The following is a 23,109-nucleotide window of genomic DNA, read 5'->3' as shown; positions in this document are numbered from 1 at the left end:
GACACTTTAAAACAAAAATCACTGGTTTATCACTCATAGGAAATCATTTCTTGGCAATTTGCAAGGTGATGGCTGCAACAAGAATGTTTCTCTGATTTCCCTCATAATGTCTATGAAGATATTTAATCAAACAATCATTATGCTAATTAGTACAGTACAGCAGAAATATTGCAGTGCATGATTAATACAGAATTACTCAAAATTCAGGCAGTGGGCTACACAGTTTGGGGGGGGCATAATCTCACATTGATGTCCCTGCAGTCTCAGAATGAATGTGTTTTGCACATTATCTATACAAAATAATATAGTTCAGGTATGAGATCTGTTTTCTGGAAACCCGTTATCCAGAAAGCTCCAAATACAGGAAGCCTGTCTCCCATAGACTCCATTTTAATCAAATGGTGACATTTTTTAAAAATTATTTCCTTTTTTCCTTTAATAGTTGGCATCAAGTACAAGGTACTATGATCCTAAGACATAGTTCATCCTTACTGGAGGCAAAACAATCATACTGGGTTTAGTTAATGCTTAATTTTTTTTCAATTGACTTAGGGGCAGATTTATTAAGGTTTGAATTGTAAATTCGAATTTTCTAGTTGGATTTTTGGTCAACACAAATTTGAGTTGGCAATAATCTAAACTTGAATTGAAATTTGAATTAGAGATTTATCATACCTTGACCCTAGGAACAACTCGAATTTGATAGTATGCCACCTAAAACCTGCCATGAGTTCATGCAGAGGTGACCCATTTAAAGATGTTAATAGAATTCCTGACATTCAAGTTTTTATTTGGAGAAAAAGCTTGATTCCATTTTTCGAGTCTGTAATATTCATTTGAGTTTTAGACGTTCCAATTTTTCTTAAATAAGAAATATTAGAGTTTTCGAGGTCATTTGAGGTAAAAAAAAACTCTATAACTCGACCTTTGATAAATCTGCACAATTGAAAAAAGACACTGAGCACTCCAGGTCCACAGCAGAAGTTTAAAATCAAGAATTTATTTCAACAAGATTAAAAGCAAAACACCTGACGCGTTTCGTATCCACGATACGTAGTCATATTCGTATACACGATACGTAGTCATACCTATGACTATGTATCAGGGATACGAAACGCGTCAGGTGTTTTGCTTTTAATCTTGTTGAAATAAATTCTTGATTTTAAACTTCTCGTGTGAACCTGGAGTGCTCGCCGTCTTTGTTCAATTGTGACTCATCTCAAGCTACGGGCTCGGGGCGATGCACCTGGGCCACCCTCTCCATCCGGTGAGTACGTTTTCCCTGCTTGAATTGTCCTCAGTATTGTCAGCAGCAACGGTTTACCAACGGTTGAGCCGACATCTAGGGGCCCATTTACTTAGCTCAAGTGAAGGAATAGAATAAAAAAAAACTTCGAATTTCGAATTTTTTTTTGGATACTTCGACCAACGAATTGGCTACTTCGACCTTCGACTTCGAATCGAACGATTCGAACTAAAAATCGGTCGAATATTCGGCCATTCGATAATAAAGTACTGTCTCTTTAAAAAAAAACTTCGCCCCCCTACTTTGCCACCTAAAACCTACCGAGGTGCAATGTTAGCCTATGGGAAATGTCCCCAAAGGCTTTCTAATGTTTTTTTGGTCAAAGAAACGAAGAACGATTCGAAGGATTTAATCGTACGATTGAACTATTTGCGGTAAATCCTTCGACTTCAATATTCAAAGGATTTACATTCGGCAGTCGAATATCGAGGGTTAATTAACCCTCGATATTCGATATTGATATTGTGATGCCGATTCAGTTAATGCCTTTAAGAATGGCTTGGATGATTTTTTGGACAGACATAATATCGAAGGCTATTGTGATACTAAGCTCTATAGTTAGTATAGGTATGGGTATATAGAATTTATCTGAAAGTAGGGAGGGGTGTGTGTGTGTGTGTATGGATGCTGGGTTTTCATTTGGAGGGGTTGAACTTGATGGACTTTGTCTTTTTTCAACCCAATTTAACTATGTTACTATGTAACTATGTAAATCTGCCCCCTAGTCTTGGGGTGGATCGCTTTTATATATATATATATATATGTAAAAAAAAGTTTTTCGGCAAAGTTCCAGTAGATCCCAGCGTTAACCTCTTGATGATTTAAAGTTCTAGACACGCTGGACTGAGCAAAAATCCCCTTTTTTCTAGTTTTGAGAAATCTAAATCGGATGTATAGAGATCCGAATTATAGAAAGACCTCTTATCTAGTGAACCCAGGTCCCATTCATTCTGGATAACAGGTTCCATACCTGTATATCTTCAGTATTGTATAATGGGAAAGGATACGGCCAAAGGTAGAATAACTGGAATATGCATTTATTGACACAACGGGGCACATTTACTATTGGTCGAATATCGAGGGTTAATTAACCCTCGATATTCGGCCGTCGAAGTAAAATCCTTTGAATAACGAAGTTGAAGGATTTACCGCAATTTGTTCGTTCGAACGATTAATCCATCGATCAAATGATTTTCCTTCGATCCCAAATTGCCTAGAAAGCCTATGGGGACCTTCCCCATAGGCTAACATTGGTGCTCGGTAGGTTTTAGGTGGCGAAGTAGGTGGTCGAAGTTTTTTTTAAAGAGACAGTACTTCGACTATCGAATGGTCGAATAGTCGAACGATTTTTAGTTCAAATCATTCGATTCAAAGACGAAGTCGTAGTCGAAGTAGCAAATTCGATGGTCAAAGTAGCCAAAAAAAACTTCGAAATTCTAAGTATTTTTTGTTCTAATCCTTCACTCGAACTTAGTAAATGTGCCCCAACATGTTTCGGGTATAACAACCCTTTATCAATATGACTATAAAGTCATTCATCCAGGTCTTGGCATAACTAATACAAGTAATTCAAAAATAAAACAACTGGACTTGCTGAGTAAGTACTTTTGAATTATTTGTATTAGATAACCCTTTATCAAGTTCATCCTTTCTGTGTAAGAGAACACCTGGGAATACATTCAGCTCCTACATATTATGGTATCATTATTCTGGAGCGAAACACAACCACCTGCTGTCTGCCATACCGACACCCTCGCTAATAAGTTACACTTTTTAAAGTGTACGAAATTAAAATAAAACAATTAATTTTACTTATTCATGTTTCTGTGTGTTATCTGCCAACAATACTGTTGATTTATTCTGGCAGATTATAGGAAATATGCATACATAATCCTGTCAGTTACCAATGGTGGCGTTGTATTTGCTATTAACATTTCATTGTTTCCCCGTTATCCTATCCTCTGTACTTTAAACAAGCCAATAAGCAAAAAATGCCCAAGGCAAAGCTTCAGGCTCTTTTAATACACAATAGTGCACTAAAAAAGCTCAAAGTCATTTACCCGGGATGACCCTGTCACAAAGGCTGATGAGGCAGAAATGAAAGGAAGAATATTACAGCACTATGTAAATGCTTTTAAGTAGTGATGGGTGAATTTGTGACGTTTCGTTTTGCGGCAAAATTCGCGAAACAGAGAAAAATTTGCTAAACGGTTCTGGCATCTCGTTTTTTCCACCGGCGTTCGTTTTTTGATGCAGGCACCCGTTTTTTTTTTTGTTTTACGCCGGCGCACATACGTCAGCGAAAATGCACCGGCGGCCAAAAAACTGATTTTTTATGCCAACGAATTTTCACGGCTGGCAAATAAATTCACCCATCACTACTTTTAAGCTTTTAGGGTGTTTTGCATACAGCAATTCTAACAAATAGAGAAACATGTTTCTCTATTTGTTGTAAATGACAACCAAGCTATCTATTTCTTGAGATTCACTTATTGGCTTATTTACGATTGCGCATCAGCTAATTCTGCTGGTATTAAAAGGAGACTGTCAGTTTGAAATATATATTCAAACTGAGGTGGATGCTTATTATTTTTATTTTTTTTATCATGTTAAATCATGTTGCTGGGTTTTGCGACTGACTCATGCCGGAATTATTCAGAGCAGAAGAAATATGTCAGTGACTAACAGCAGGGTTGTGTTGGTTACAACAAAACATTTTGGTTGAAGAATTCGCGGATAAATATATAAAAAGATGTTTTATTTTTACAAAAGCAACAGTGGACCTTTAATATATAATTCATTTTTTTTTTTTTTTAAATCAATATTTAGAGTGCTATTAAAGGGGTGGTTCACCATTAAGTTAACTTTTAGGGGGTTATTTATCAAAGTCCGAATTTATCTGAATATTTTCTGCTACTAACTCAATCAAATCCGCTCGTGTTTTTTATGATTATTATTATATGTTTTCCCGAGAATTAGCATTGCGGGGAAAAAAATCAGATATTCAAGCTTTTTCAGATTTTTCAACCCAAAAGTTCAGATTTTTGCTCCAAAAACATCGGAGTATTGCATGAAACCCAGCGCACATCAAAAAATCATTGGGACTTCTTCCATTGACTTATATGCAACCTCGACAGGTCTGAGATGCCAGATTTTCTGATTTGGACTTTTCCATCCTCAGGGTTTAATAAATTCCGAATATTTTTTGATTATTTAAGTCCGATTTTATTAAAAAAACATTACGAACTTTTCGTGATTTTTGCATTCAGAGTTTAGTAAATAACCTCCTTAGTATGTTGTATAATGGCTAATTATAAGTAGCGGTTCAATTGGCCTTCATTTTTTTATTTTTTCTTCTTCTTCTTCTGACTCTTTCCAGCTTTCAAATGGGGCGGGGAGGGGGGTCACTGACCCTATCTAAAAAACAAATGCTCTGTAAGGCTACACATTTATTGTTTCTTTCTATTTCTAATCTTTCTATTCAGGCATTCACCTATTCATATTCTAACATCTTATATAGAGCAATGCATGGTTGCTAGGGTAATTTGGACACTAGCAACCAGATTGCTGAAATTGCAAACTGGTGAGCTGCTGAATAAAAAGCTAAATAACTCAAGAACCATAATAAAAAAGATGAAAACCAAATGCAAATTGTCTCAGACTATCATTATCTACAGCATACTAAAAAGAACAACCCCTTTAAAATGTACTCATTTATAATAAATCAATTCTATTAGTAATTGGATTAGTCATTTCTTTTTGATTCAGGACCACCCAACTTTTATTTGATATATTTAGTGGAGGAAGAATGCTGAAAAAGAGTGATTTGAATCAAATATGTGACTTTGGATTGGGAAGCAATGTTCCAGAAGAAAACAAGCTGTATTTCAAGGTCACCCTCAAATTCTTCTTCTAACGGGAATGAATAATCCCTTCTGATTATTAAAATGGCAGCATTGATCCTCTGTTTTACTGGTGATGCATGGGGAAAAAACCCTCAAGATCTATTCATATCCACTATATACCTATCTATAAACTTCATTCTCTGGGGAGCCAGGTAGGTGCTAAGGTACACATATTAAGGAGAATCCACAGTATATCCACAGTTTGCAGGGATTCCTGACAAAGAAATCTCCATTACTCCCTCATTGTTATTGGCGCTATCATCTGACAGTTAGGGGTAGATGTATCAATGGTCGAATTTCGAGGGGTTAAATCCCTCGAAATTCGACTGGGGAATAGAATCGAATAGGCAATTCGGGCGAATTTACGCGCCGGCGAATAGTCGAATGGGCAAATATTCGCCCATAGTCGCACGATGGAATATTCGATCGAAGGATTTTCATTCGATCGAATGATCGATCGAATGTCTTTTTATTCGATCAAAAACTTAGAAAACAAGCCTATGGGACTTTCCCATAGGCTTTTAAAGCAATTCGGTAGGTTTTAGGTGGCGAAGTAGGCAGTCGAAGTATTTTTAAAAGAGACAGTACTTCGACTATCGAATGGGCGAATAGTCGCAGCGTTTTTGCACTCGATCGATCGAATCATTCTACTCAGGCGAATTTACGCCAATTCGATAGTCGAGGAGCACAAAAAACTACTCGAAATTCAAGTATTTTTCCTACTATTCCTTCACTCGAACTTAGTGAATGGGCCCCTTAATGCACCTGAAATTTTTGGAAACTAGAGAAAATAATGGCGATAACTCAATAAAATACAATGTGAATATAGAGGGAAAGACGCTCAAACTGCTTGAAACTGCTATAAACAAATAAGCTGAAATCAGATGTTTCTTTAAAGGAAAACTATACCCCTCAAACAATGTAGGTCTCTTTAAAAAGATTTTGCATAAAACAGCTCATATGTAAAATCCAGCTACATGTAAATAAACCAGTTTCATAATAATATACTTTTTTAGTAGTATGTGCCATTGGGTAATCATAAATAGAATATTGCCATTTTAAAAAATAAGGGCCGCCCCCCTGGGATCGTATGTTTCACGGTGCACACAAACAATACCATACAAGTTAGGTCACATGAGCCAATTGTGTTGTGTCTTTTGCTTCCACACTTCTTCCTGTTACAGTTATAAGGGGCAGATTCATCAAGGGTCGAATTGAAAATTCAAAGTTAAAAAATTCGAATTTCAAAATATTTTTGTGTACTTCGACTAGGGAATAGTCCAAATTCTATTTGAATTTGAAAAAAATTAGAAAATTCAAATATCGAAATGTATCATGTCTCTTTAAAAATTCAACTTCGACCATTCGCCATCTAAAACCTGCGAATTGCTGTTTTAGCCTATGGGGGACCTCCTATTTGGAGACAATTGGTGGACTTTGAAAAATCTAAGATTTTTGGTAAAATACTTTGAATCTTAATCGATCGAATACGAAGTTATGGGAGTTAAAAAAAAACGTCCATTACTTCGAAATTCGACGCTTGATAAATCTGCCCCCTAGAGTTGTAGTATTTCTGGTCAGGTGATCTCTGAGGCAGCACACAGACCATCACAAAATGGTGGTTCAAGGCAAGAGATGTAAAAGGGCAATATTTACTTAAATATATAATTCAGTTTAATAAGATTCTTTAATATGCCACTTCATTTGATATAAACTGTTGCTCAAGTATTCATTTGGGGGTATAGTTTTTCTTTAAGGAATGAATGACAAGCAGCATGAGAATGTTCCAAATAATAAAGCTGAAGTAATGATTTAATATCTTCTGTAACTGTAAGATTGATGCTCACTGTACCCAGTTGGTAAGGGGCTGTTTTAAAAAGTTAACAAATACTGTATGTCTGAATTGTCCATAGCCAGCCATTGGTTTCTTCCCTAAAACTAAATTACCAAACAGTTCTGGAGACATAGGTACAGCCTTAATATACATTATGAAACAGATCAACCCATAACATAGTTGCAGCTAGCACCTAATGATCAATATCTGCATTTGATTCATTCCGAATTCCAAACCTTTTGTGTAATTCGTCTTATTATTATTAGAAAGTGCAGCTATAACTTGGTTTTATAAGACTAAAACGTTACCATTAATTTAAAATCACAGGACCAAATGATTGAAGACGTTGAGATGCGCACTTAACGGGATCAGTGATGATAGTTTATTGTGAAAAAATAAAACCAGTGAGTGCTGATTTTTTCCTCTTTTATCAAATGTATTTATGGTAGCACCATATATATGTATATAGCCATAGAAAAGACCAGCACTCCAATCATATTGTATATATCATTGTAATTTATTGCATATCTGTTGTATGCAACATTTCGGTTTTCCTTGGGGCCTTTACAAAGGAGGACCTAAGAGTCAGATAAAGCACGATTTGCAATAAATCACCCTGAAATGATTGGAGTATTTTCTAAGCATTTAAAAAAAATAAAATTTGCCCCCGGACCCACCAGTTTTGTTTTGCATCCAGCACAATCGTTGTGGGTGCAAATCAACACCCACACATGCAATTATGTTGGAATTATGGACAAAGGCATGACATTGTGGGTTAAAAACATGGCTACCTGCATCTTTAATTGCACTTTGCACATTGTTCTTGTGGTCATAAGTGAGCCTATATATAAAAATATATAGAAAATATATGTTAATAGTAACATATATATATATGTGCTTTGTGTCACATAACATTGGTGTTCCATAACCAGTCAGCCTCTTGCCTCATACCATTACTATTTTTATATATTTATATATTTTTTTTATATGTTTTTATATATATATTTATAATAGGGGGTATATATATATATATAAATGTATATATATAGAAAAAGGAAAAATAGCTGAACTCACATACTGGAGAAAAAGCCTGGGTGCACACTGCAGAAAAGTCATATAGAATATCATGTAAAGCAAGGCACTCACAGGTCTTAAAATATGGTGAAAAAGAGATTACATTTATTTGGAATAACAAATAAACGTTATCTCTTTTTCACCATATGTTAAGACCTGTGAGTGCCTTGCTCTACATGATATTCTATATGTATATATATATGTCTACAGGTATGGGATCTGTTATTTGGAAACCCCGTATCCAGAAAGCTCTGGATTAAGGGAAGGCCATCTCCCATAGACTCCATTTTAAACAAATAATAAAACAGTAATAATAAAACAGTAGCTTGTACTTGATCCCAACTAAGATATAATGAATCCTTATTGGAAGCATAATCAGCCTATTGGGTTTATTTAATGTTTAATTGATTTTCTAACACTTAGGGGCAGATTTACTAAGGGTCGAATTCCGAAGTTTAAAAAACTTCTAAGTTTTTTAACAAATTTGGCAATCCTGCGATAGAAAATAAATTGTTCGATCAAACGATTAAATCGTTTGAATGGAACGATTCGCATGATTTTTAGCGTTTGATCGAAGGATTTTTATTCAACCAAAAAAAACTTAGAAAAGTTTTGTGGAAGGTCCCCATAGGCTTCGGTAGCTTTAATTTGGCAAAGTATGAAGTCAAAGTTTTTTTTAAAGAGACAGTACTTCGATTATCGAATGGTCGAAAAGTCCAACTATTTTTACTTTGAATCATTCGAATCTAAGTCGAATGGTCGAATGTAGCCTATTCGATGGTCGAAGTACCCAAAAATTTACTTCGAAATTCGAACTTTTTTAAATTCGAACCCTCACTCCAGCTTAGTAAATCTGCCCCTTAAGGCATGGAGATCCAAATTATAAAAAGCTCCATTATCCAGAAAGCCCCAGGTCCTGAGAATTCTGGATAACAGGTCCCATACGTGTATATATATATATATATATATATATATATATATATATATATATATATATATATATATATATTGAATTTACATAGTAAAATCGACCTTGCTTAGCAATGAGAATAAAAAGTAAGAATACTTTCTGACCTGACATAATTGAAGTAAACAAGAAATGCTGCTGAAAACAGGTTTACCCTTTAAGTAAACACAGTTGCTCATTTTCTTAGCTTTAATTTTGCTCTTGTGTCCCAGTAGTGCTTCACGACAGCAATATAACCCACTAAAGTGATTTTCTTTCAGTGCAATTCATGGCTTGACAAGCTCACTTTTCCTGCCGTGCTTCTCAAAGAGATAAAGTCATTTGTTCAAGGTCACAGGACATTGATTGCTTTACAATCAGTGATAGAACTTTCATGAGCTCCACTGAAGTCTATTCCCCAATATACTCCTTCAGGTATAAAATGAAGATAGAATGTACAACGGCAGCCTTTATTTCTCTCCATATTGACTTTCCGAGAGGGATGCAGCTGTGTTTTGCTTCTTAAAAGAAAATCTCTCCTCAAATATAATTTTCAGTGATATTAAAGAGTTTGTTTGCCGACATTTATGTTCAAGTATCTTCTTGATAGAACTTTAAAGGGAACAAACTTATTTCATGCACTGCTTTGTGCAGAGTCTTATGTTTGACAAATGCACACGGTATTTTGGTGAGCAGAACCAATAATACTGAAATCATACTGACCTGCCCAGAATACACAACATCCGCCCAAGTCAGTGGATGAGTTCTGTGTGCCCCACGCAAGATCATTGCATCCAACTTCTTATTCTTCTTATTTATTATGATTCGTAGATTGGGTCCAGGTGATAAAAGATGTTAAAAAATAAAAGACCACCAGGTTTTAGGTGTGCTGATCTGTTGTATAGTATCATTTTACCATCCATAAAAGCAGCCCTGGCAAAAAATGGTGACCAGGGTGTCCCCCATAAAAGGTAGAAAGAAAGAAAAAAATTGGTGTTCAGTGGAAACTTTGGCATGTGGTCTTCTTCCTCCCCTGCTTCTTTGTTCTCTTCTGTGACTTCTGCTTTGGCTCTTTTTGGTGGCTTTATTTTGCTATATTTATATTACCCATTTGCAGTTCAGCTCGGCCTCAGCTGTGATATTCACCATGTGAAATGTTATAATAATCATTTTACGATACATGTTAGTGGCCAGGGCCCAAACTGGGAGTAAAAAGCAGCCCTGGCAAAAAAATAAAAGCAGCCCACATATAAGGGTCAGGGCACACAGGCAGATTCAGGGAGATTAGTCGCCCGATGACAAATCTCCTCTTCTTCGGGGCAACTAATCTCTCTGAACTGCCTCCCCTGCCTTCCCCCTGACTAAAATGTAAATCGCCAGCAGAATGGCACTCGGCGCAATTCGTTTTCCCCGAAGAAGAGGAGATTTGTCACCGGGCGACTAATCTCCCTAAATCTGCCTGTGTGCCCTGACCCTTAACATGTAACATTGGTGGCCAGCCCCCCCCCAACTGGTGGTCAGGGTCCCCATTAAAACTAAAAAAAAACATTGGTGGCAAGCCAAGAGACTGGAATATAAGTAGGGGGCAGATTTATCAAGGGTTGAAGTGAAAATTCGAATTAAAAAAATTAAAAATTAAAATAAGAATTTCCCATTACTTCGAAATTCGGCCCTTGATAAATCTGCCCCTAGGAGTCGGCCTAAATAGAATAGAAAAAAGTAAAAAATAATTGAATCCATTTGAAAGCTGCAAAGAGTCAGAAGAAAAATGCAAATAATAATAAAACTATAAAATCTAAATAATAAAAACCGGTTGAAAAGTAAAAAGTTAAAAAAAACAAAACATTGGTGGCAAGCCCCCCATAAGAGTAAAAAAAACATTGGTGGCTATAGTTCTCCTATAAAAGTAAAAGTAAAAAAAAAACTTTGGTGGTCAGGGTCCCCCCATAAAAATAGAAAAAAAATATTGCGGTTTTCTACCTACTTGGCTTCTTTGTTGTCCTTTGTGGCTTCCTCTTCAGCTCCATTTGGTGGCTTTGGCTCCCATTCGACTCCCGTCTGCAGCTCCCAACTTCCCCACTTCCCTGACCCATTTAACAAAAAATGGAGCATGGAACGTCCCATCTGGCTTGTGGCCCAATAAAACTTGATCCTGTATTAGTACATAACGATGCAGATATTAGACATTTGTAATTAGAGGCGAAATAGCTTCCAAAATGTGATCTCAAATACATTATCTAAAAGCCAGACACCAAAACTGAGAATGAACTGGCAAAGAATTCATTATGTTTTGCCATCGATTTTTTTTCCTTCTTAAAAAAAGGTGCATTGGTATGTCTAGACTCACTATTGCCCTTTATTATGATTGCATAAATGTAGGAATCTTAAAGGGGTTGTTCACCTTTGAGATAACTCTTAGTATGGTGTAGAGAGTGATATTCTGAGACAATTTGCAATTGGGTTTCATTTTTTATTAGTTAAAGTTTTTGAGTTATTTAGATTTTTATTCAGCAGTATTTCAAGCAATCTGGTAGCTAGTGTTCAGATTATTCTAGCAACCACGCATTGATTTGAATAAGAGACCGGAATATGAATAGGGGGCAGAATTATCAAGGGTCGAAGTGGAAATTCTAATTAAAAAAATTAAAATTTCGAGCTAATTCTTGTGTACTTCGACTAGGGAATAGTCCAAATTTGATTTGAATTGAAAATCTTGGAAAAACTTCTAATCAAATTCAATCGAATACGCTGTTACTTCCATTTGTATGATTCGAATTCGAACGAAAAAGGTCTATTCACCCTAAAAAAAACTTCGATTTTTATTATAAATTTCGGTTGGTCTTTTTTTATTCGAATTTTACAGTTGAGGGAGTTTCCATTACTTTGAAATTCAACCCTTGATAAATCTGCCCCTGAGTAGAATAGAAACGAGTAATAAAAATTAGCAATACCAATAAGGGGCCGATTCATCAAGAGTCGAATATCGAGGGTTAATTAACCCTCGATATTCGACTAGGAACTAAAATCCTTCGACTTCGAATATCGAAGTCGAAGGATTTAGCGCAAATGCTATGATCGAACGATCGAAGGATTATTCCTTCGATCGAACGATTAAATCCTTCGAATCGAACGATTCGAAGGATTTAAATCCAACGATCGAAGGAATATCCTTCGATCAAAAAAACTTAGGCAAGCCTTAGGCAAGCCTATGGGGACCTTCCCCATAGTAGGGGGTCGAAGTTTTTTTTAAAGAGGCAGTACTTCGACTATCGAATGGTCGAATAGTCGAACGATTTTTAGTTAGAATCCTTCGATTCGAAGTCATAGTCGTAGTCGAAGGTCGAAGTAGCCCATTCGATGGTCGAAGTAGCCCAAAAAACACTTCGAAATTCGAAGTTTTTTTACTTCGAATCCTTCACTCGAGCTTGATGAATCGGCCCCTAAATGTGTAGCCTGACAGATCATTTGCTTTTTAGAGGGGGGACAGCAAAGCCCATTTGTAAAAGAAAAAGGCAAATAATTTTTATATAAACTATAAAAACTAAATAATGAAAACCAATTGAAAAGTTGCTTAGTATTGGCCGTTCTATAACATACTAAAAGTTACCACCCCTTTTAGGCAATTACGGATGATAGTTTGTGAACTTAGAAAGCAAAACCCCAAATCTCCTCTGAAAACACCCAAGTATGGCAGCGAATAGATCCCTTACTATCTACCTTGGTAACTGCTTCACCCTCCAGCTGCCGTGTTTAATGCCACTGAATCATTGGGTAAAAATCAGCATCAGAAATGAATATTTATGGTAGAGAGTATAGCACTCTTTTCTAAACCTACCAGAAGGCATTGCTTCTGGCTCACTGAGGTGCACTTTGAAAGGGCCATATAAACCAAACAAGGAGCTGCAGGACATAGAAATGCTCAACTATGACCCTTTATGTGCCTACAGCATAATTACACATGCTTTCTCTGTGTTCTTGACATGACCTACTTTAATTTCTACATAAAAGAAATGAAGCTATGAAAATTGTTAGAGACATAAAAATCTACCTGGCAACATATCCATTGTCTAGTTTCACTGACGCCATTACTGAGTGATTTCTCAATGAAAAACTGTACTTAGAATGTGTTATTCCAGGCCACATGACCCCTACGTTTTTAGCCACTTCTAGTTCAGATGTAAGCACAATCAAGATGAACATTTGCATTTTTGTAGCTGTTAATAAAAAATAGAAATTCCACAGGGGATGGTCCTTTCTATGAGGGGTTTCTAGCCCATATTTTGTAATTGACTAAATGATACCGTATAATCAAGTCATCTTTATTGCAGAAGTCAAATGGTAATTACTTCCTATCATGGTATATTAATTAATTTCAGCTTAGCGAGACCAGCTAATTAAATTAAAAAAAATGAATCCATGGGGTATTGCTTTAATATGTACAGTAGCAATTTCAATTATGGATCCGCACACACCAATTTTCTGCAGTTTTCTTTAATTTTTATTCACCACCAATATCAACGTTTCGGGGGGTACAACCTCCCTTCGTCAGGATAACGGACGAAGGGAGGTTGTACCCCCCGAAACGTTGATATTGGTGGTGAATAAAAATTAAAGAAAACTGCAGAAAATTGGTGTGTGCGGATCCATAATTGAAATTGCTACTATTGGAGGGCCTCGTCAGGCCGGAGGATAACCAGCACCACTAAAGCAGAAGAAGTGAGTAAAGTTCCAGGAGTGCGGTGTAATCACTTCAATACAATTTAATATGTACAGCACATCTTAGGCACAATGGGGGTCATTTATCATTAAAAGACTGAAGATATTTTCTTTCTCTTGATTCATATGAACCACATAAAGTTCTGGGCAAAGATCCATGCTGCTTTCTCAAAATAGCTTTTTAGCTTCAGTGGCTTTTTTATTTTATCTCTGTATAATGAAATATCGTCTATAGAGCCTTGAACCCCCCATTGGTAAAATGATCAGGAAAACATTTTCATAGATTCATCACTTCTTAGTTATGGGAGTAAACTAATTTTACTCTGTATGACAAGCCATAGGCAATAGCTTCACCTTTCATAATTCATAAATGGTCTTGGGGTGGAAACACTGAAGTGGTGCTGTAATGGTTGGAATTCCTGGTGATATAATTTGAGTAAGGCAGCCATGTTAATTTGGCCATGGTACAACTATCAAACCTGGATGAACCATTGGTAGAGTAGGATAAGGTGGCCCATTTCAAAGGATCAGGAATGGCCAGATATATTAAGGAACTCAACCTAATCAAAGACTGGGATCCTTGCAGCATTACATGAAATGTTATTGCACTCTATCTGAATCTTATTGGATTTTGAGTTCTTACCAGCCTGAGTGAGATAATAATGTTTAGCAAAACAATTCCAGAAACGTTTATAAAAACTTGATCATTATGTAAGATAAAACCACCCACAGTCCACAACAGCACCAAAGCAGAAATAGTTGAAAAAGATCAGTTCAATAGGCTCTATGAATAAACGCATGGAATGTGTAAGGCTTTTTTTGTTGTGTATGTATTTCTGTAATACAGTCTATGACTCCTTTATGCACCTAGTTTTGGATTTATGACTATTGATGTGGTTATCTAAGTGTATTGAGAAATTGCTATGCTATTGAATTGTCCATGAGGGTCCATTGATCACTTGGGAACATATTTTAACATATCTGTGCTGGGCTATGTGGTTTCAGGGGAACTGTTAGAACTATTATATTTGTCAGTGGGCTCCACGCAAGGTTTCTAAGTTTCTTTTGGTCACAAAGCAATGCTCCAAAGGCCCTTGGAGAGCTGCTCATACAAAGCTGCTTTTCATAAACCTTGAGAAATTATGATCCTTTACTGTCCATACTGGTGTCTTTGCTTTTACTACCAACTGAAGACCACAACAAAGCTCCATGCACTCTTCAAACATTCTTTCAACTAGGGTAATATGAGCGTTACCAATACCAATTTTTTAAATAGTTACTTGCTGTGGCTGATTGTTACGTTTCTATACGTAATGCCTACCTTAAGCAATGCACCTTTCTCCCACAGGTCTTCTAGCACTTGCAACTTTCTAGGTATGATAAGCAATTTAGGCTATACCACCAACCCACTCTGGTTATTCTAATTACACCAATTCAGGCCCCCCCAATCTGCTCAAACCCCTATCCAGTTTATGTTTCCCCCAATTTGATTTGCAATTTGTCCCTTGTAGTTAGATATCATTTGGTGGTATGTGAAGATGATGTTCACACATTTTGGATAGGCTAAATTAATAAATGTGGTTGCAGATTGTTGCATTGTATTTTTACTGGTTTGATGGCATGAGCAAAAAAGAAATGATGCATTTGATAGCTATGGTTTCCTGGGCTGTGGTTTACAGTGTGTGGCCTGTGCTTTTATCATCTCACTGCTTGGGGCACTTCTTACATTTTACAGGCAGGGCCAGAACTAGGGGTAAGCATAGTAGGAGCCCACCTAGGGCACTTTTAAGGGGATTTTTTTTCTTTTTTTTAATTCCTGGTTAGCTTGGCCTTTAATAGTTTTTCAATTTTATAAACCGCCTGTTCCAACCACCTCTTGCCCATGATTCAGGTATAAGCACTCCCCACCTCCCTCTTGGCAGCTGCTGGCAAAGGTACATATTTGTGGGCATTATCTTGGCTGCTGCTCTCTGCTGCTTTCACAGGTACACAGATATTAGGAGCAATTTGATGGCTTTTTGGCTGCTGCTGGCACAGATACATATTTGGGGGCAATATTGTGGATTTTTTTGGCTGCTGCTGGGACAGGTACATATTGGGAGCAATATGAGGGATTGGCTGCTGCTTGCTCAGGTATATGGGGCAATATGGTGTCTGCTGGCACAGGTACATGTTTGGGGCAATAAAATGGATTTTTGGCTCCTGCTGGCACAGTTACAAATTAGGGGCAATATGATGGATTGTTTTGGCTGCCATTGTCATAGGTAAAGATTGGGGGTAACAATATGATGGATGTTTTGACTTATGCTGACACAGGTACAGATTGGAGGTGGGGGCACTGATTGAAGCTCTTGCCAAGGGTGTCAAAATACCTTGGCTCGGCCCTGTTTACAGGGCTTTTAGCTAGCTTGTATATGGGCTATAGTATATAGAATATTGAATTATGCAGTTTATATTGTTGGCAAAATCAGTAAACCAGGGCAGATTATACAAATAGTTAGTAGAGATATGCTAACTGCTAATTGTTCGGATTCAATAGACCAAGCACAGTAACCAGCACACTTGATTTCAGTGTAGCTCATAGTGCTATCAAAGTATGGTATAAATAGTAGAAAAGTCAGCATTTCATAAATTGTTAATGTTAACTTGAGCTCAGTTAACCTTTATTTTATTAATTGTACATAAAGTATAATATAAAGTATTATAGTAGAAATGCGATTCCATTTTAATCTAGAAAATTATGTAGAGGCTGTCAAAGCTTCAAGATGCATTTCTTGTGATTGTTTAATAATACCCATCAGCAATGAATGTGTTCTTGTATGACAAAAAATACAATTACTAAAAATGACTTCATGTTTTTGCCATCAACTATATATATAATGATTTTTTTTTTGTTATTTATGCAATCTAAGTTTTATTTTAAAGAGAGGATTTTTCTGGTTGTGTTCTTTTAAAGGTATGTGCTTCACACAAGCGTAATGCTTAAATAGAATACATTTTGAATGGGGCGCTGAAGCTGCGGAAGAATCAATTCTAGGAGATGTCACCTGAGTGAACTTATTAGAGAACTGTAGTCCATATTATTGATTTGTTTGCAGAATTTAAATTGTGCTAACATTTTCCACCACAACACTTTCTCTTGCCTTGCCACGAAATCAATTTCATCGGTAATAACTGCGTTTTTATAAAACAGACGGCGCCACCACTCATTTTAAGCTTATTACTGCAAGGAAACATCTACACAGCACAGGGCAGAGCAAACACAAAACCTTTATTTTTCATAGCTAAGGCAACTTGGGACAAGGGAGCAGAATTCATTCATATTTTACTTTTTTAAGATAAATAGGTATAATTTCTACAAATACAGCACTGAGCGGAGGTCCTGTCATTTATTTGCCCACAGACTGCTTGACTTTGTACCTGCTGGATGCAGGTTTCAGTAACATGCATACTGATTGGGTTCTGGGCAGAATGCAGCAGCAGGTCATTGGTTGTTGCCGGGTCATGTGACCAGACAGTGACATGAACTTGTTTGTGAAGTAAAGTTTATGGGGCAGATTTATTAAAGTTCAAAGTGGCTAACGCTAGCGTCAATTTACTAACAGGCGCAGGCAACAATTTGCTAGCGAAAAGAGACAGGCGCTAGCGGTCATTCACACTCTATCACCAGGCAACAATTCGCTCTGGCGATCGGACATTACTCCGCAAATTCACTAAAATGCGGATTTTACTGAACGTTACCTCTTCCGCCAGACTTGCCTTCGCCAGATCAGACATGGGGAAATGGAATGGAGTACATAGGTCTTCCTCAATCTTCTGTTACTTACATCATATTCTGTGAGTGGAAAAAGCATCAAAGTTCAAAAAACGCTGGCGTCTTTTCCTTATTTCAGAGTGATCGGCTGCAAAAGTCCATTTTCTAACATATGGAACATTAACTTTACAGTGGGCTCACGTGTAGGGCATGATAACAACTCTAATGTCTTTATTAAGGTTCACTGGACATGTGTTTTTAAAAGTGTAATTTGTAAGTATATGCACCAACATTTAACATAAAGACGTCCATACAACTTTAAACTTCCCGCTCTATGCATATTGACCTGAGCGCAAGATCCCTAGTGAAGTTTCACTAGGCAGAAATGAACGCTAGGGCATCTTCACAATCAAATGCTCGCATTGCCGAAGTAAAGTTAGCAAAACTCCACATTTTAGTGAATTTTCGCCTGGCGAAGTGTTGGACTGGGTGCAAAGGGGACACTGGCGAATTTTCGCCAGTTAGTAAATCTGCCCCTATGAATTTGTTGAATGTCTGATATAAGTAGGGATGAGCGAATCTGTCCATTTTGCATCACCCAAAAATTTGTAAAACCACAGAAACATTTGCGAAACCTTGACAATTAGCAAACAGCATTCAGGACAATGGACGGTTTTCCACAGCTTTTTTTTGTCCCACAAAATGCTTTGAAGTCAGCGGCTGTTTTTTTCTGTGTTTTCTTCACACAGTTTTTTTGTTGCGGTTTTGAAAAAAAAATTGCTGAAGTTGGTATGTGGAATTCTGCTACCAATTCATGGCTGCTGTAAAATATCACTAGATATCATATATCTACATGCACCACAGTAAATGAGTCCCTTCCCATTCAAATTTATTAACTAGTGATGTGTGGGTCAAGATTTTCTGGACCTGCACCCCCATCCTAACCCACCCTCACCCAACCTGCACCCAGTCTAACCCGGCTCGGCTTATAAAGCCCCATAGTTGCAGATTGAAAACACATGCTATTAATGAGATAGGTGGAGAAGCAGACAACACGGAGCCATAATAGACAGACCTCAGAATAACTGACCAGCACCAACCCAATGAGCCACCAGTGGTCAGAAGTTTAGTGCAAGTACAGTCCAACAAGTAGTCCAGGGTTTGATTCCAGTGCTTTCTTACACCAGCCTGGAGTATCAGGTAAGTGATTACAATCCTTGTGGGGTGCTCTATAATTTGCCCCTCCCTATGATTGGGTCCTTCATCCCTTTGAAAGAGAACTAAACCCCCGTGCTAAATTCACTGCCCCTACCCTACATAGCCCCCCTCTCTGCTCCCCCCAGCCTATGTCTTACCTCCTGTAATTGCCCCTAATTCTTTACTTAACTCTCCTCGCAAAGTCAGCGCAGTGGAGCTTACAGGCCCCATCTTCTGGCTCTTCATACTTCTTCTTCCGGCCTTCTTCCTTCACTTGGGCAATTTCCATCACTTACTGTGTATGCAGTTGTCACAAACCGGAAAACTGCTCCAACTGCACATGCGCCGATACACCGCTCAGTTCCCGAAGAAAACTGAAGAGGTGAAGATGGCACCTGTGAGCTCTGCTGCGCTGAGTATTCAAGGAGAGTTAAAGGCCACCTATTGGGTAAAAATGTCATCCCCAACCAAAGGTGCGGGCAAATAGAAAAAAAAAATGCCCTCCACCAGCGCTACACTACCTGCACCGGGAGGGAGCTGCCATGTCCAGTCACTTGCATGCGCATAATGAAAATGTGCCACGAATTGCTCGTTAAGCGCATGTGTGTGACGTCACATGCGTGTTATTCGCATGCAAGTGACACAACTTAGCTGCTCGCACCGGGAGTCCCGCTGCAGGTAGCATAGCGTTGGCGGGGGACATTTTTTTAAAAAACAAACAAACTACTGCACGCTCTTTTAGCCCACACCTTTGGTTGGGGATGAGATTTTTACCCAACAGGTGCCCTTTAAGAAAAGTATTAGGGGAATTACAGAAGGTAACAACTAGGCTGTGGGGAGCAGAGAGGGGGGGCTATGTAGGGTAGGGGTAGTGATTTTTAAAAGTAAGGGGGTCTAGTTCTCCTTTAACCCTTTTTATAGCACCCCATATTATAAAGTATATAACTTTTCCTTCATGCACCTTTCCAAACCACAAGTAATGTTCAGTGTTTATGTGTATGTTTATTTGTACAGGAATACTTCTGAATGGAGTGCTGTACACCAAACCAGTACATAGAACAGATGAGGGAAATATTAAAGAATATAATTAAATACAAAAATAAATTGACATTAAAGATTAAGTGCCTTTCAGCCAACTGCACAAACACTCCACAAGTGCAACAAGTCGGTGATTGCCACTCTTTTGATATACGGCTTCAGTGCCCTAAATATAGCCATAGTTATTGATTGCTACAAACTCTCCCTTCCACCAGCCTACAGTCTCTTTCTGCTTTTAAAGGCACCACCCGCTATTTACTTCAATCAATCTTTTCAAAAACCTCTCACATTTAACAGTGATTAATTTCTTCTTTAAGATCATCATCTTGACATTTTTTCTATCTTGCCGATTCCCCCATCAGCTAACCTTCAGCCTAAAATCCCCCAGTTCTCCTTTGATCCTGATTCACTTGCCAAAAGTTATAAGTCAGTTATGTTCTTTATTATTGACACCCATGTCTGCAACCATACTGCAATGTGATCATAACCTCTGCCCCTGGCTAAACTTTCAGACATGATTCCTGCACAGTTGCTCATGATCTGCAAAATGCATCTGGAGGAAATCTGTTGGAAAAGCCAACTTTCTCCACTTTATTTTTTGTCATGCCTCAATTCTGCCCTAGGTTGTATGACAGAAAAAGTTCATTTTGCAGTTTAATGTGATTTTTGAGTACTATTTTCTGCTTGTATAGCTACATGTTTCACCAGTGATGTTGGCATGAAAACCCGATAGAAAGTCCAAACTAGGAAAAAGTGTGGAGCAAATTGCTCACTCAACTACCATAATTTGTTCAGACATGCTAGCCAAGACAAAGAAGCAAATTATATATCTGCAAATGAAAGCACTGAAAATAGTAAAGAATGAAGCGTTAAAGCTTTGAGCTTCCTCAAGGACAGAGCATCAAGACGTTCAAAGACAGGGTTAATATAGTTGTGTTTCTGTGCATAAACTAATATCTGAAAATACACTTTTGTTAGCAAAGTGGCATAGCAAGTAGCCATAATGGGATTTCAGAAAATTCTGATGTCCATAACTATTTCACTTTCTCTTGACCTTCTCTTGTGACTGTATGCCTTTCAGGATGCTTCTATTGCACTGAAAATATTTGAACTGTATCAAAATAGAAATGAATGACCATTGACAATTATAGTAGTTTTTTTATGTTTTCGTTTCCATCACCTTGTAATTACTGTTAAAGAATTAAAGTATGTATCAATTGGAATGCCAATTTTTAAGAACTAAAGTATAGTCCATTAGCATTAATTAGTGCTAAGAAAGACAAGACTGAAAAGACAAACCATGACTAGTGATGGGTGAATAAATTCACCAGGCATGGATTTGTGGCGAATTTCGGTGTTTCGCCGCCAAAACTGTGCCGAAAATTCACCGGCAAAAAATCTACAGCGTCAAAAAATAATTTGTCGCACGTCAAAATTATTCGGACACCCGTCGACTTTAATGCATTTGGACAACATAGTCGCATGTATAAAAATTGCCGCTCATGTCAAAAATTGTTCGCCATCACTAACCATGACTGTAAAATTTCAGAAAATGAAATGTTAAAGGCTGTTACCAGTGGGTGTTGAAGGAGTTGCTTTGTCATCAATCACCATTTATAAAGAAATAAGATTGTAACTGCATAAACTCTTATAGAGGTATGGGACCTCTTATCCAGATACCCAATATCTGGAAGGCTCTGCATTAAAGAGTCTATTTTAAGCAATAATTACATTTTTTAAGTATTGCCCTTTTCTCTGTAATACTAAAACAGTACCTAGAACTTGATCCCAACTAAGCTGCATGAATCCATATTGGTGGCAAAACATGTTTTTAACAGACATAGATACAGGTTATCCAGAGTGTTTGGGACCTGGGGTTTTCCAGATAACATATCTTTTGTAATTTGGACTACCTTAAAGGAGAAGCAAACCCTAAAGTTAAAACCTCCCTACCCTACATAGACCCCCCTCCCTCCTCCCCCCAGCAGGAGGGGCAAATGCCTCTAACTTTTTACTTACCCCTCGGTGCAGATACAGGCATCAGAGTTCACGGACGCCATCTTCTTCTCGTCTGAAATCTTCGGAATGAGACTGGCATAGCTCTGCATGTGCAGTTGGAGCAATTTTCTGTTTTGCGTCAACTGTGCATGTGCCGAAACTCACAAAAATTGCCGAAGCACCGGTCTCATTCTGAAGATTACCGAAGATGGTGCCTGTGAACTCTGATGCCTGAATCTGCACCAAGGGGTAAGTAAAAAGTTAGGGGCATTTGCCCAGGGTAACAATTAGGCCGGGGGGAGTAGGGAGTGGGGTCTATTTAGGGTAGGGGTTTTTAACTTTAGGGTTTGCTTCTCCTTTAAGAAAATCATGTACACATTAAAGAAACCCAATAGCGCGGTTTAATTATATCTCAGTTTGGATCAAGTACAAGGTACTGCTTTATTATTACAGAGAAAAAGGAAATCATTTTTAAATATTTGGATTATTTGGATAAAATAGAGTCTATGGAAGAGGGCCTTTCCATAATTTAGAGGTTTCTGGATAACGGATTCCATGCCTGTACAGTGATCCAAATTATGGAAAAACACCATATCCCAATAAACTCCAGGAGCTAAGCATCCATTATAAGGATCTATTATACTGAATGCATGCTACCTTGGGTTTTCCAGATAAAGGATATATTTGTAATTCAAAGCAGCATACGTAGAATTTGCTAAAGCACAGTTAAACGTTACAATAACTAAACAGAATTACTTCAGTATTAATATGAATGTGTTCTGCTTTCGTTAAACAATAGTATTACCTTATTATTGCAGTTAAAGGACATGTCAACCCCTACAACAAAAAATTTATCAGTGAAATGCCTCATAACATTGTTCACATACCAAGTATTCCAGTCCTTGAAAAGAGATCCGCTAAGCAGCTCTGTTGATTTCGGCTTCCTGCTTGTTTCCTGCACTATCTGCATCTCTCCCCCCTCCCTTCGGAATGTGCGCTGTAGTTTGGCGATACGCACATGCGCATTTGTGTAAAATAATCTAGCACATGCGCAGTTGAGTTTAATCAGCTTCGGCAAAATCTCTGAAGACACGCCTGTGTCTTCAATCTACCAATAGAAAAATAGCGTTGGTGGTTGCTATAGGGACCTGATTCTGGCATGCTTTAACTCTCCGCTCCCCCACTTCCAGCACATATTTCTTCATGCTGACTGCAGCGAGCAAGAGCGGAGACATTAACTATCTCACTGCCACCAGGATAACTATGTAAGTTATCAGCAAGTCCAATACAGCATACTGTGCTTAATGAAATCCTCCTTTTATTTTTGTACAATTATATGTT

The 23,109-nt window shown here is 37.7% G+C and overlaps 1 long non-coding RNA gene across 2 annotated transcripts in view; it reads right to left on the bottom strand.

The window, feature by feature from the left end:
* The window catches only part of LOC121399283, a 27,559-nt gene extending 4,830 nt beyond the window's left edge, over window positions 1-22,729 (bottom strand). The window contains exons 1-2 of one of the 2 annotated variants that reach the window (XR_005964875.1): window positions 22,656-22,729; window positions 11,050-11,217 (exon numbers count right to left, since the gene is read on the bottom strand). This is a non-coding gene — a long non-coding RNA (uncharacterized LOC121399283). Of the gene's footprint in view, window positions 1-11,049; window positions 11,218-17,522; window positions 17,612-22,655 lie in introns of those variants that run through there. The other variant, XR_005964874.1, reaches the window with a different exon arrangement.
* Between the last annotated feature and the right edge of the window lie 380 nt (window positions 22,730-23,109).

The sequence above is a fragment of the Xenopus laevis genome, chromosome 1S, assembly GCF_017654675.1.
Source record: "Xenopus laevis strain J_2021 chromosome 1S, Xenopus_laevis_v10.1, whole genome shotgun sequence".
NCBI classification, from domain to species: domain Eukaryota; kingdom Metazoa; phylum Chordata; class Amphibia; order Anura; family Pipidae; genus Xenopus; species Xenopus laevis.
Note: the sequence above shows the minus strand (reverse complement) of the source record. Positions and strands in the feature narration are given on the sequence as shown.